Below are 14,136 nucleotides of genomic sequence, written 5' to 3'. Positions count from 1 at the left end.
TATCTTCGGGAATATCGACGAATGTGCAACTTTACTTCCCTATTTCTAATTTGACGTAAATTTCACTTACTGAAATAAACTATTAAAGAGCACACTTGAAAATTCTAATTAAATATATTCAAAATTATTTATTATTACTTCTAATTATATATTTATATTATGAATTAATATTAAAACTTCGAATATATCTCTTAGACAATATCTTGAAAAGTATGGAATATGAAAACAAAAACGGTCTTGCAGTGAAATTCAAGAACACTTGTGGAAAGTGGTAGGTATCGTCTTCTCTGTAAATTCCCAGGACGTCTTTTATCTCGGCGCGTAAAGAGAAAACGCAGAGACATTTCGGAAAAGGAACGTCGGGTCTTGCGGCACAACCCGCCGGAAACGGTGCTCATGATATACATTCGCGGGTGTGAGCTTCTTTCGCTTAACGAAAATTCTTGCCTCTCTCGCGCCGTCATACCTACGCCGCGTTGAATGATTCTTTCTCGGATCGTTTTCGAAAAGCGCGCGTTCTCGTTTCAGCAACGTGTATATTGAGCTTCTCTCAGGATTACGTCGCAGGAACGTCCGGTCGTCGGAAAATGCACGTGAGCGATGAAACGTCAACACGTCGCGTCAGTTTTATTTTGTTATTAATTCGCAGCAGTTGCGTGTCAGTTTTGCGCGATAAAAAGGAGGATTTCTCTGCGTGCGAGCGTCAGCCCGCGTCCATCCAGCGAGCGGATTTACATGGGATTTAGAACAGAGAATAGATCCAAAGTTTTACGATTCGTTCTGTAGAAAGCTGCGCGCGTCAATCGTAGATAAGGGCCTTACTGCTTTCTGTAAACATACATATTTTGTATATATATATTATATATATATATATATATATTCATGATATAGTAATGAAGTTTAGCATAAATACTAATTTGTATTCATAAAATTGCATTTTAGAATCTCAATATTAGGGATTAGCTTTGTGTGTAAAAATCTTTCATTATTTCTTTTTACCGATATAATGATCTGTCTATCACCGATCGTTTTTGTATGTTCGGATGTGAGATGAAGTTTCCTCGATAGGTAAATTAATCGCCGCGAGAGAAACACGAAATTCGTAACGCAAAGCTTAACTTTCGGAAGGATTTTAAAAATAAAAAGATAAAGGGTGGAATATTTAAAAAATCATATTTTAAAAATAAAAAGATAAAGAGGTGAAGAATACGATCATGCAACGTCTCTTTTTTATCTTTAGAATACAATGTCGTGGGAAATGAAAAAATGCTATCCCGTTGCACGCGCTTACATTTCATTTTAAAGATTCTACAGCGAGAGCGAATAAATTCGCAGAGGATTCAAGTCTTTTCGACGATTTTTACCACGACAGGAGAATTCATACAGTCGATCTTTTAGACGTGTGTCTCCCATCTGGGAATTTTTCAGGAAATTAACTTTTGATTTTGCATCAGTGTGATTTTGCAAGATGAGAAAGATTTTTCTGCGATCTAGTATTACTATATTCGAATAAGTCAATCAATTTTGTTACGTTAATATCAATTCTTCGAGAAAGTGCAATGAATTATAAAGTTAACTCTATTGATTAAATATATCGTGCATTACATCAAGATTAATACTATGACTTCTATAACTATATGATAGAATTGTTAAATATGGTTGTTTGCTGTAGTAATATAATTGCAATATCTTAGAATTAAAATTGTGTTATTTTAGAGGTATTTTTTAAATGCATTTCTTTAGCACTGCGTTACTTTTGTGACATTACTGGACTCGTCGTTATCCACGGTTGTTCATGCTCTCATTCTTCGAGTCCGCAGAAAGAGCTTCTTCTCATATTTCGCGGTCAGTGAGGGTCGTAGCGAACACGGAGCCATCTCGATGATTCACAGTCATGACTCTCTTTACTACCACGGCATCGAGGAGGGTTCGCATAAATGGCAAGGTTTCGTAGCCGAGGTAGCGAGGAGCAACAAGAAAAAATAGCGGAGGTGGTTGCGACACAAATAATGTTTCCATTGAATTTTTTTCAGAAACTTTCTATTTTGTTCCCCTGATATTTTATTTCGATTCTTTCGAATCTATTTAGATTTGTGAAATTTATAGATCTAATAGAGATTTTATGATTTGAATTATGATCAAATATATAATTATATTGTCACGTATTCGTCTTCAGATATATGTATATCACGTTAACAGTCATAACAGAAACAGCAGAACTTTTTCGTTTAGTCTCGATTAATTCTCTCTGTATACAAATACGTTTAATAATTTTTACGCATAAGACAGGTTTGCGCTACAGATGTAACATGAAGTCGCGATCGTGAAAGAACTTGCCATTTTTGCCGTAAGAAGTATCGCTCACGGCATCGGATGTGCCACTTAAGCCCGGCTATCGAATTCGATAGCCGATGGTCGCTTAATGGCCGGTTATGTACGGAAGAACAGACCGCTTTCCTGCGCATGGATATGCAAGGATCTTCGTACAGGCTGAAATTCACGTCGCGTCGTAAATCATGTCGCGTCGGTTTCTCATGAGTGGTCGTTGTCGGGAACCAGCTCGGCGACGACGACGATGACGACGATGACGACTGGTCGAGATGACGCCTTTTGATGGCATCGAGAACGCCCACGCATATACAACCTGTTTACGCGGGCATAAAACTCACGCACGTTTGTTCGGTGTACGTGAGACAACCGTATGATACCTCGAAAGCTTTAACCCGGCCCGCACTGATACTATCGTCTCTTCGTCGTAAAGTTTACCACTTCTCTCTCCAATAAATTTACTGAACGATGCTAATAATACTAAAAATAAGGTATCTCTTCTTTGTGATCTATCTTTTATATTTGTGTTTCTGAATGTAAATGTAATTATTGCTCAAATCTTCCTTTGAACGATAACGAAATGAAAAACAAAACATTTATAGTACAATTTTTTTAGTTTATATTATTTTGAAGACTATACACTAGTCTTGCTGTTATTCATGGTCATTTTTACTCTCGTTCTTCGAGCTCGCAGAAAACATTTTTTTCTCATATTTCGCAAACTGCAATACCATTCGTTATATATATTCTAAAGAAAAAATTAAACGTAACTAATTATCATGGATTCTTAAATATATGCTTTAAACTTTTTGAATCTAGAATATTCTAATTAAAAATAAATGTTTTATAATAGATCACGTCTTTTATACTAATAAATTATATATCATATTATAAACATGTAATAGAGCAATCTAAATTATTCACATTATTGATTCAAGTTATAAATCCAAGTTATAAATTCAGTTATAAATTCAAGATATACATTGATTTGTGTATACCTCGTCATTTCACTTCTTTTCTTTTGCTCACATGATCGAGAGGCACAAGTTTCTCAAGAAGCTTTCTATAGCAGTTTACGAGCGTGAATATACACGATTCATAACGTTTATCTTATCCGCGAATTACGCAAAAGCTTCGTCATCTAGTCTCCAACACGAACGGTAAGCGATGAGCCGTAGCGACAAAAAAAAAGAACAGTATACGATCAGTCGACGTAAAAGTTGAAGATACGTTTATTACGGCTGAATAAAGTAAGCCGGCTTATAGCAATTTCGCGACGCGACAAATGCCTTCGCGCGCGTTCCCCATCTATTTGCAGCGCTTTACGAGACATAAACGATGCATAATTCACTATTATCCATCGTCAAAGTGGCGGCGCCGATGTCACTGAGTAGTAATTTATTCTAAGAACCTCTCGTGTCTGTGATCTCGCTCGTCCACTCGATTCATTATCTCATTGTATAACCTTTTAATTAGACTAGTTGTACATCCTGTATTTGCAAGGATATTGTATTCAATAAAATTTTACTTTCATTTAAATGCAAAATATATGCATACGTATTTTATGAATATATATTGTATATATTTTTATATATAAATATATTTGAAATTGGATTAATGAAAATAAATCTAATTAAGTGAGAGAAATCCTATTCGGTTAAAGCGAATCTTATTATTAGAGCTTAAATATTTCAGGGTGAATTTATATATATATACATATATCTAATTTTGCAAACCTTATATATTTACTTCCTTTTTTAATTAAAATAGTATAAGGTTTAATTAGAACTTCTTGAATTATTTTTGTTACTCGAATGAAATTCACTTACTGGAAAGAGAGAATAAGATCCTTTCCAAAAAATATTTGTGTGGACGAATATATATATTTTTGTACCATATTTTAATGTATATTTTGTATATTTTACGAATCGCTTTTGTTTGATTCTGTATTTCTATTTCGTGCCTATCGGCACTACTGTTGATTTATGTTAGCTCTCAAAAATGATTGGTAACCTGGATATTGATATAGTCAATCGAAAATTGTACTCTTGAAACATTGCGTGTTTAAATATTCTAATGTGTGTCTGTAAATTTTTTCATTTGGAAACACTACAAAATCATTGCACTATACTTAACTTATATGTATATCATCTTGAAAGATATTTTTAATAATTCAAAATAAAAAATACTTATTAAGTAAATAACTATTATTATCAGAATTTTGAAGAAACAAATGTCGATATCGTTAAATGCCTGAGAGTATAAAATAATGCATGATCGTTATGCGGAGTGAATATTTTATTCACAATGGCGCTTTAGAGCATCAAACGCGATACGGGTGTACGTCGATTGATCATTCCGTGATTCAACCATCGACGAAATATTCGGTTTCGATGCGTTACTGATAGAATATAGCGGCATCAAAAGCATCCAGGCCTGTGCATCGATCTAAATTACAAAATCGACTTTGCAGACAATCGATAGGTTTGTCGTTGCACTCGGACTATTGACGAGTGATCACATGCGCTCGTCCTAATATCAGATTTAACGTCGACATGAGGGAAGACAAACAGCCCTCGTATTGGATGATGAAACGCGGGACGCGACAAACATATGGCTCCGAAATACCGCTGTAATAACGGGATGTAAATTTACCGGGATAGACGAACGCGGTGTACCGCATTGCATCATGAAAATTCCGAATAGTTCGTTTCGAATGCGTTTTTAAACCGAATGTTCGCATATGCTGCGTGATATTTCACTCCCCGATCCATAAATTGTGGAAATTATGAATAAAAATCGAGTGAAAGCATTATATAACAGTTTATTGGAAGCGTTTTAAATTATATTTTTATGTGTTGATAAATAAGATTATTTTACATCTTAATTGTATGTTTTATACATATACATATTTATAAATAGGTAGTTTTATTTACATATCTATTGTACAATAAACTTATAAATAATTCTTTACATATTGCTTTATTATCGATATTTGTGCCAATATTTTGTTTGACAAGATATTAACTAGAATTTAAAAGATCTATTTATATCCATATATCTTTTAATTAAAAATTAATTGTATCTATTATGTAAAAAATCAGCTGTATTTTAATACATAAATATTAGCTTCAATATATATTAGGTATTTAAATTCAGGCTGCTTTAAAACAGAATTTTTGTAGACAGGTAATATATATTTGTGAAGCAAGATCGCCTCTGATATTTAGTATTCGACGCGTGCTTGTCTGTTGTTACATGAATACATAAATCAAACATTTTTATATTAAAATTATATTTTTGACTTTGTGCAACAAACGCTTTGTCATGAAAATGTTAGAGAGAGAGAGAGAGGGGGGAAGAAAGGGGGAGGAAGCTGACCATATATTAATCTGATAAAGCAGTTGCTTATCTTTGCTTTTCCCAAGTGGAATTTGCCGGATTCGCAAACTGGCATCACAACAATCATTAATTAAGCGACAAAGTAGTTTATAATCCCAATGAGCGTCGCACTAACGAACCGATAAATATATCACCAGCAGTTTCGCGCGCGTAACTAGACGGTATAAACGTTCAAATTCGAGCGCGACACAAGATGAGAACGAGAAATGGTCGCATCGCGTCGCGATATTCCGCTACTATTACTGTTCCAGGACTACTATTAACGACAATCTGCTCTTACGAACATCGTGTGCCTTTGTTTTTACGAGCCGGTACGACCGGCGAGTTTCATTCGCGTTTAATGCGCGACTTACGACAGTTATTTAATCCAACGCGATCCCGACATTCGACTGGTTATTTAATCCATTTTTCTTGCAGAGGATTGCAATGATCACGATTCAATGAAACATAAACGATGTAAATATGAGAAACACATTTAATTAGATATTCTCTATATCTGATCGAGATACGGATTATGCGAATTATCATAAATTACACATGTTACATTACACTTCTCTTTATTCATTAAGGAATTGGGAAAATTTGTCTTCGAACCTACCCTTAAAATATTTTCGATCCTAATATAATTTTATAAATTCTAAATACTATCGTTGCAACGTTCCTTATTGTATAAAAATAATCTTAATTATAGCGATTAAATTCTTTTTAAGCCCACTAGACAATGTTAAACGACTGCGATTATATATGATTTGATATTTGCATAATTACAAAGTAGACGTGACACGTTTTGAAAAAATAATGTACATAATTTAATAGCATGGTCATCATAAGTACAAATGTGCATTTTAAAGTTGCACATTTTTTGCCTGATTTAACAATTGCAAATAGAATTAGGTGAATTAAGTAATGAAAAATTGACATTGCCTGCAAGATCTGTATTCATGAAAATGAAAGATAAAATGTTTCCTTGACAAGGAATTGTTTATTCCAGTCTCCCGCGTGACAAGCGGGTATACTAACCAAAACGTCCATTATGTTTCATTATTATATAGTCGTCATGTAGTGAGACGTTTCTCTACGAAACTTATATAAACATGTTCACCTATATTAAAGTTAAAATTAAAATATATAGTTCATAAGTATAGATATATATACGTTAATATTAGAAAGAGAGATACTTCTATATTGATAGAAAGATATTTGTGTTTAATCTTCTTGTTCTTATTTACTCTAATTTTTTAAAATTAAATTCAAAAAGAGCATTAAATTATTTTATTTTTGTTTACATTGAATATTTAAACAATTTTTATAAAATATTTTACAAAAATTAAAACATAGTGAAATAGAAATATCTTGATATATTGGAAGACCATAATAATAGAAGAGCCAACTTGACAAGTCCTCGGTAGTATAGTGGTCAGTATCCCCGCCTGTCACGCGGGAGACCGGGGTTCGATTCCCCGCCGGGGAGGATATTTTTTTATTTTTAATATAAACACTCATATTTTGCAGTTGACAGATCTGTTGTTCTTTTCCTTGTTAATTCTGTTCATATTTATATAAAAAAGTTTATTCTTTTCACATAAACTTTATATGGAAAATACTTGGAAATAGAATGTTATATAATCCAATAACTCTAACATATTTTTCATTTTTCTAATATCACAACAAATATGTTGTGACTTCATGTTTCACGATGATTTTACTAGTATACCGTGAAATCAAAGAGGTCGGTATCGTAAAAGAAGGGAGGGAGGTACTTGAACTGATATTTATTCTTCCCCTAATTTATATGCGTTATTTTGAAATTCGCCAGTCTGAATTCGATGCGTCCGCTTTTGAGATTTAAACGCTTCGTGGCCTGCTCTCGCGAGACCGGTCAGGCCCGTATACAACTCAAAAACTGAATTTATTGACTGGCGGGACCGATAAATTGTTTCGAGGTCCGTGGCAGGGCACAGTGGCGGATGTTATTGAGCTATTAAATCGTGATTACCCGCGTGTTATTGGGTGCGGCGACACGGAGACGGGACATTCTTCTTTGCTTCCATCCGGCTTTCCCTCTGCAACTACCTCCCTTCCCCCCCTCTCTCTCTTCACGACTACATCAATCGCGTCCTGTCCTAAACATCACGAGTACGAATGTGCGTCTCTTCTTTTACTTCTGTTCTTTCTTTCTTTTTCTTTCTTTTCTTTTTTTCATCGACGGTGGTACTGATGGTGTACGAACCTGTTTCCTTTTTTTACGAACTGCACCTGCATCGTCCACAGAGTCTCGAGACGAAATAAAGGTTGAAGGCGATCTGTGCGAAAAAGAGAGAGCCTGGAAATGTTGGGTTTTCGCTTTTTGTACGCTTATCTGCCGCTGTGCTGAGATATACGCAATGTATAAGATTACTTGTCTTAATTAAAATACTTTACGTGATCTTTTTTTACTATTGTATATATTATATATTTAAATTATCACAGAGTAAATCTCTTTATACGTACACACACACGCGCGCGCGCGCGCACACACACATTATATATACATATATACATATACGTATATATATATATATAATTTAGATATTCTTTATATATATTTCATAATCAAATCTATATTAGTAAAAAGAGGATTTAGGATTTTACTCGAGAGTTTGAAGAAAGATTTTTAACTGGTAAATATGATATTCTTTCTTTGTCTGGTTTTATTTTATAAAAATGCAAAAAATTTTAAAGACAGTTAACAGAAGAGTTCAAAAATTTACTTAATATGTACATTTTATAAAATGTGCTTTATATTATTTATAACTGTTGAAATAGCAAAAGAGGAAGCTTCTTCCACGATGCTAGCGAATATTTGAAGGGAAAAAAATGAGAGGCTCCATGGCGAAATAGAAAATTCGTGCTCGGCGTGCGTGCCGACGATAGTTAACGGCCATAATTGCGGTCTACATATGCATGCTGGATGCGCCCGCTGCCGGGACTGACTGTTCCATATTCAACGGTTAAGTGTGATGTACGAGTTTTGAGTGTCGCGGCATATCAAATAGGTGTAATCGCACGTAGTGCATCCCTTCCTTTGTCCCCTTTCCGCACCTTTTACTCTTGCTTTCACCATGAATTTCGCGCAATTAACTAAGCACGCACATTTCGATCGTATGTTACTGATGCAGATCGATTTTATGTGATAAATTACCTATCAGTTCTATGCTGATTCAAAGTTCTATGCTGAGAAAAGATAGAAAATAGTCACTATTCACGGTAAAAGACATTTTATATTTGTGTTGAAACCGATCCTTGTTAAAATTTTTATGTTGAATTTTTAACATATTCGAGTGTCAATTTAACGTGATTGTGTTATTTGAATATTTTGAGTTAAATTAATATCCAACATTTCTTAAAGTTAAATAAAATAACACAATTTATGAGTAAGTGGACAAATAACATAAACATAATTTATTTTAAAACTTGAATTTTAAAATATATAAATGAAGATAAATGTGTTTAACATATATAAATGTTAAATTAATTTACTATAATGTGTGTGTTAATTTAACATGTTATAAATGTTTTACTGAAGAAATACGCTTTCATAATTTGCTTACAAATTGTGTCAGTTAATTGTGTTTTTGTTAATTTTTTATATAATATGTATATTACTTGTTAACATATTTTAATTTATCATTTGTTAAATTAACATAAAAATTTGTATGAACTATTTGGGATACATAAAATGTGTAAAATTTAACACAAATTTTCCAACAGCACAAAAAACTAATTTTTTTAATATAATGTGACAATAAAAAATTTTCATTTTCTGAAGAGAATAATTTTATTTCTAATATTCACGAATATTTTACTTGAAAGAATACGCGATAAGCCTTAGACATACTGTTAATCATCGAAACGTCAACAAAATAAATCTTCCGCTTTCGTATACACCATGAATCTTCATAATCACCATTATCACATTGTGAACGTCGGCCTTCGTGTCGGCCGTGAATAATAATGAGTGTTGTTGCGGATCATCTGACGCGCATCTAATGACTCTCGTCAGTAATAGGCGCCGCAGGAGGCAGAAGAGGCCAAAATATCGGGGAAAACATAATTGCACTCGTAAGAATTCTGTCGGGAGTGGAAAACGTCTCGAGTGGAGACGTCGTCTCTAACTGGGAAGGCACCCGGTCGGTCGTGCTTGTCCGTAATAAGCCGTAATCGAGGATAAATTTAAGGTCACATGATAGACGCCGTTTTTTGAAATACGCCTCTGTTGCACGCAAGTGCGCTGTGAAGTCGGTGCACGTTGCCATGCTCTTTTGAGAGCCTCAGGTTGTGAGAGGACACATCGTAAATTCGCCTTAATTACAGTCGCTTCCATGGCCGATAGCGATAACATGGCCCGACAAGTCTCGTGTCGAATATAATTTTGTTATCACTTATCACACTATTCAACTGATGTGAGTTTTTTAACTATCAAAAAATGTGATAACATTTTTTGCTTAATAATTGATCGTGTCGAATTTAATTGTGTTATCACTTATCATACTGTTCAACTAATGTGAGTTATTTAGCTATCAAGAAATGTAATAACATTTTTTGCTAAATACATTTTGTTTATGCCGCATTCACAGGAAACCTTGACATAATAGCTTGTCAATTATAGATACATAATTACTTTTATTTCTATATACCATATGTAGCTGGTATCAATTATTGAACGAACGTATTTAACTTTCAAATATTTATATTTAATATTGATAAGCAGCGACAAAAGTAATCAATATATGCATAAAGTGTAGTACAATTTATTCTCATATATGCGCTATTTCTGTATAAATAAATATAAATTAGATGCTAAAATTGGATGATTCTGTTTCGGGCGAATTTATTTTCATAATAAAGTATATAGATCTAAAAAAAATATCCTAAATGGATTTAACAAATATATAAATTATTATACGCGATTAATGCTTATGATTTATCTCTATTTCATGATTTCTATTTACTAAGTTTAAGCAACGTGTGTGGGTATGTAATTGTAAAAAAAACGCGCCATAAAATTAAATTTTATACATACCTATATATCACATATTTATGATTTTGAGATTCATGCATTCACTTTTATATACATACCTATATAGAATATATATATATATATAATTCTGCATGAAATAATTAAATGTCGTTCAACCTTTTGTGTCGCATACATTTCTCTGCAATTATAGCAAATTTTACTGTTGCCGTCTTATTAAAGAAATAATTACACATTGTCTTATGCGATTACGTACTTCATTAATTATCGCGTTCGATAAAACAGCGATCTTAAGTGTCTTCCGTCGGAGTCTCGTAAAAATAATGCAAAGTATCTCTGGGATGGGATATCTCAGAACTACGTATTCTCGGTACATCTCTCTAATTGATATTAATAATCTCTTTCATTAATTAATTACACCCGTCCAATTTACATCTTGCTAAAATGGACTACGCGTTGGAATAATCCGCACGGTTGGACGCGTTATAATTCAGCTAGCGCGAGAAAAATTTGTTCCGCACTGTGGAAACTCGCGGTCTGTGAATAATTACTTTTTGCGATCGAAAAAATTGTGCTCTTCCGGCAATTTTTTATTCAATGATGACTTTAATGTATAATGAAATGATAATACTTGCACCATTTCTGCGTAATCATTTCTCGTCGGACGATTTAATCTATGTGATATTATCTAAAACTTAGTTTTTATTCAATATCGGGACAGTGAATTCCGTATGAATTTTAATGGCGACATTTTCATCAGTGTCTCGCGAAAGTCGCACGAAAATGCAGGGACTTTTTTATATTGTCAGAAATTCGTGTCGCGATTCCAGAAATGGATTTCACAGCTGAGAATCATGGTAGACGAAGAAGAAGAGCAAGGTGGAAGGTTGCCACCCAAGTAGCGGCATTTGTCGCTGATTGTTCGGGGACCGTTGAGGTCTGCACTCTTTGATTCTCTCCCTTCACCTTCTCGACAATCCCAATCGACCCGTCGCGTCGCTCGGCCCCTATACGAAATGCTATGGTAGAGGACAGGTACCACCGTTAATTATCTCATGCTTTTTACTCGTACTTTTTATTCTTTTCCTAAGACGAATTTACAGTTATATACACCGTACATTTAACATTTAATTTAGTTAAAAATAATATGCGATTGTGTGTTCTATATTTTATTTATTGTTAGTACAGATTTTATTTTAAATAGCCATTTTAATATTAAAATGATATGCATAAAATGAATAGGATTAAAGTGAGATCAATTAAAGCTGCAATTTTCTGCTTTAGAAAGAAAATAACAATAAAATATTTTTGCCAATTTTTAGCGTATTTTCGTAAAGATAACAGTTTGAACGTGTTTTTTTCTTTTTTTTTTCGTTTCACGTCAGTTGAGTCCGATTTCATCCCCTGCGGAATCAGTCATATATATATATATACATATATACATATATATATGTATGTATGTATGTGTATATGTGTGTATAAGTTAAATCGAGATATGCAACGGGCTTCAATTTAGTCTCGGCTAGTCGAGATTGAGCCAAAAAACGACAGTTTTACGATGTAACTGGGACATGCTGCGAGCATCGAGTCGATGGCAAACATGGTCAGTTTGTCCGATCGCTTTTGCCTGACCATTTTATGGCGATTTACTCACGCAAATGAAAATACTTCGTTTGAACTTTGCGACAGTGACGCGTATTTTTTTCATTGCAACTGAGATACTTCGTTTGAAATGTTATTAAACTGTTTGTTATCCGGACTTTACATTGTTAACGCGCGTTGACATGAGCATTTGGATGAAAAAGTGTATTTTTATCAGGAATTTTATTACTTAATTTTATTATACTTATTTATTTAATTTATATTCGTCAATTAAAAAATCTTATATATATATATATACTTATTGTTGTGTTAATCCTGTGATCTTCTTAACGTTGTTACATATAAGTATAAAAACTTTACGAAAAGTATACCTGGTACGAGAAAAATATACGTTGTCACGTCTCTGGATAAAATTTTATTTATACGTAATGGCCCGTATTCAACGTGCTTACAACGATATTAGCGCGCTAACATACTATACTTTACGTCACGCATATTACAGAATTTCAAAGATAAAAGAGCGTTCTGAATACAGGTCATTAAGTTTATGAGAATTTAAATTGAATCTTACTATTGTCTAAAAAGAGAATAATTTTGATGAAGATATACGAATTCTGAAATAATTCCATTAATGATGACTACAAATATAATTCAAAGAAAGATTTTTATGTATGTAGGATATTTTAGCTAAAATAATATTTTTACTGAATTTTAAATGCTATTAGTCTATCAATAATCCGTGCCCACGTGCATGTTTCTTTATTGACTGTAGCTGTTAAAGTTCATATACGTTATTCTTTCTTCTTTCTGAAGCTCTGCCAGACGGTAGCAGATTGCTGGGTGCAGGTATGAAGGTAAAAGAAAGGAAAGTTTGCTGACGCCGTGGTAGGGTCATGCAGGACACCTGCAGTGGCTTAATACTTTATGATAGCCTGTAGACTTACTCCATGACGATATTTTTTGCACGAAGAAGAGAGAGAGAGAGAGAAAGAGAGAGCCGCAGAATTAGGGTTGTATAAGACAGTAAAAACGCTGAGCAGTTATCAGTCGCGTCAGCGTTACTCTGTAAATTTGACACGGCAGTGTCGCTACGCTTGGCTTAGCGCCGAAACACTACCGTGTCTCCAGATATCGCTGGAGAGCCAAAATATCATAGAAAAAGACAAGAGTACGTATAACTAGTACTGTAAAATATCCGAGAGGACACGAAAAAAAAAGATTTTCGCTGCCATAGCTAATTTGGGTTTGTTAAAATTGAATTTGCTACCGCGTAACTAGAAATTTATCTATTACTAGAACTACGGCGAAATGGTTTGCTGCTGTTGTTAATACATAAATAAATTAGCAAAACATGCATGTCTGTTATAACCATATCGTACAGAAACATAAAAATAGTTATCGGAACTAATTGATGTATCAGAGATATACAATCGATTAGTTAAGACACGCACAATTGGAGCGAGCAATGCTGCGCATGAGCGTAGATGTCAATATCGGTGATCTTCCTTTATTATTTATATAATATATTTTTTAATTATTTCGATTTTATTTGATCTGCACATTTAATTTAAAAAAAATTTAATTGGAATTCGTAAAAATTCTTAAAAATAAGGAAAACTAACTCTATTTTAGAAAATAATTATATTAAAAATTGTATTTATATTAAAAGATCTATACAAATATATGAGATATATATGTAGAAGTATATAGAAAGCTGAGAGATTCGTTAAGAATCTGTAAGATAACACACCAGGCAAGTTGGCCCATTAGCTCAGTTGGTTAGAGCG

At 33.6% G+C, this 14,136-nt stretch overlaps 1 non-coding gene across 1 annotated transcript; it reads left to right on the top strand.

Annotated features, from left to right (window-relative positions):
* The first annotated feature begins 7,129 nt into the window (after positions 1 to 7,129).
* TRNAD-GUC (transfer RNA aspartic acid (anticodon GUC)) lies at positions 7,130 to 7,201 on the top strand. The gene has a single exon. It is a non-coding gene; the product is annotated as a tRNA-Asp (tRNA).
* The last annotated feature ends 6,935 nt before the right edge of the window (positions 7,202 to 14,136 follow it).

This window comes from Mycetomoellerius zeteki, unplaced genomic scaffold (assembly GCF_001594055.1).
Source record: "Mycetomoellerius zeteki isolate Tzet28-1 unplaced genomic scaffold, Tzet1.0 scaffold766, whole genome shotgun sequence".
Taxonomy (NCBI): Eukaryota; Metazoa; Arthropoda; class Insecta; order Hymenoptera; family Formicidae; genus Mycetomoellerius; species Mycetomoellerius zeteki.
The sequence above is the reverse complement of the archived record's forward strand: the minus strand, read 5'-3'. Positions and strand labels throughout refer to the sequence as shown.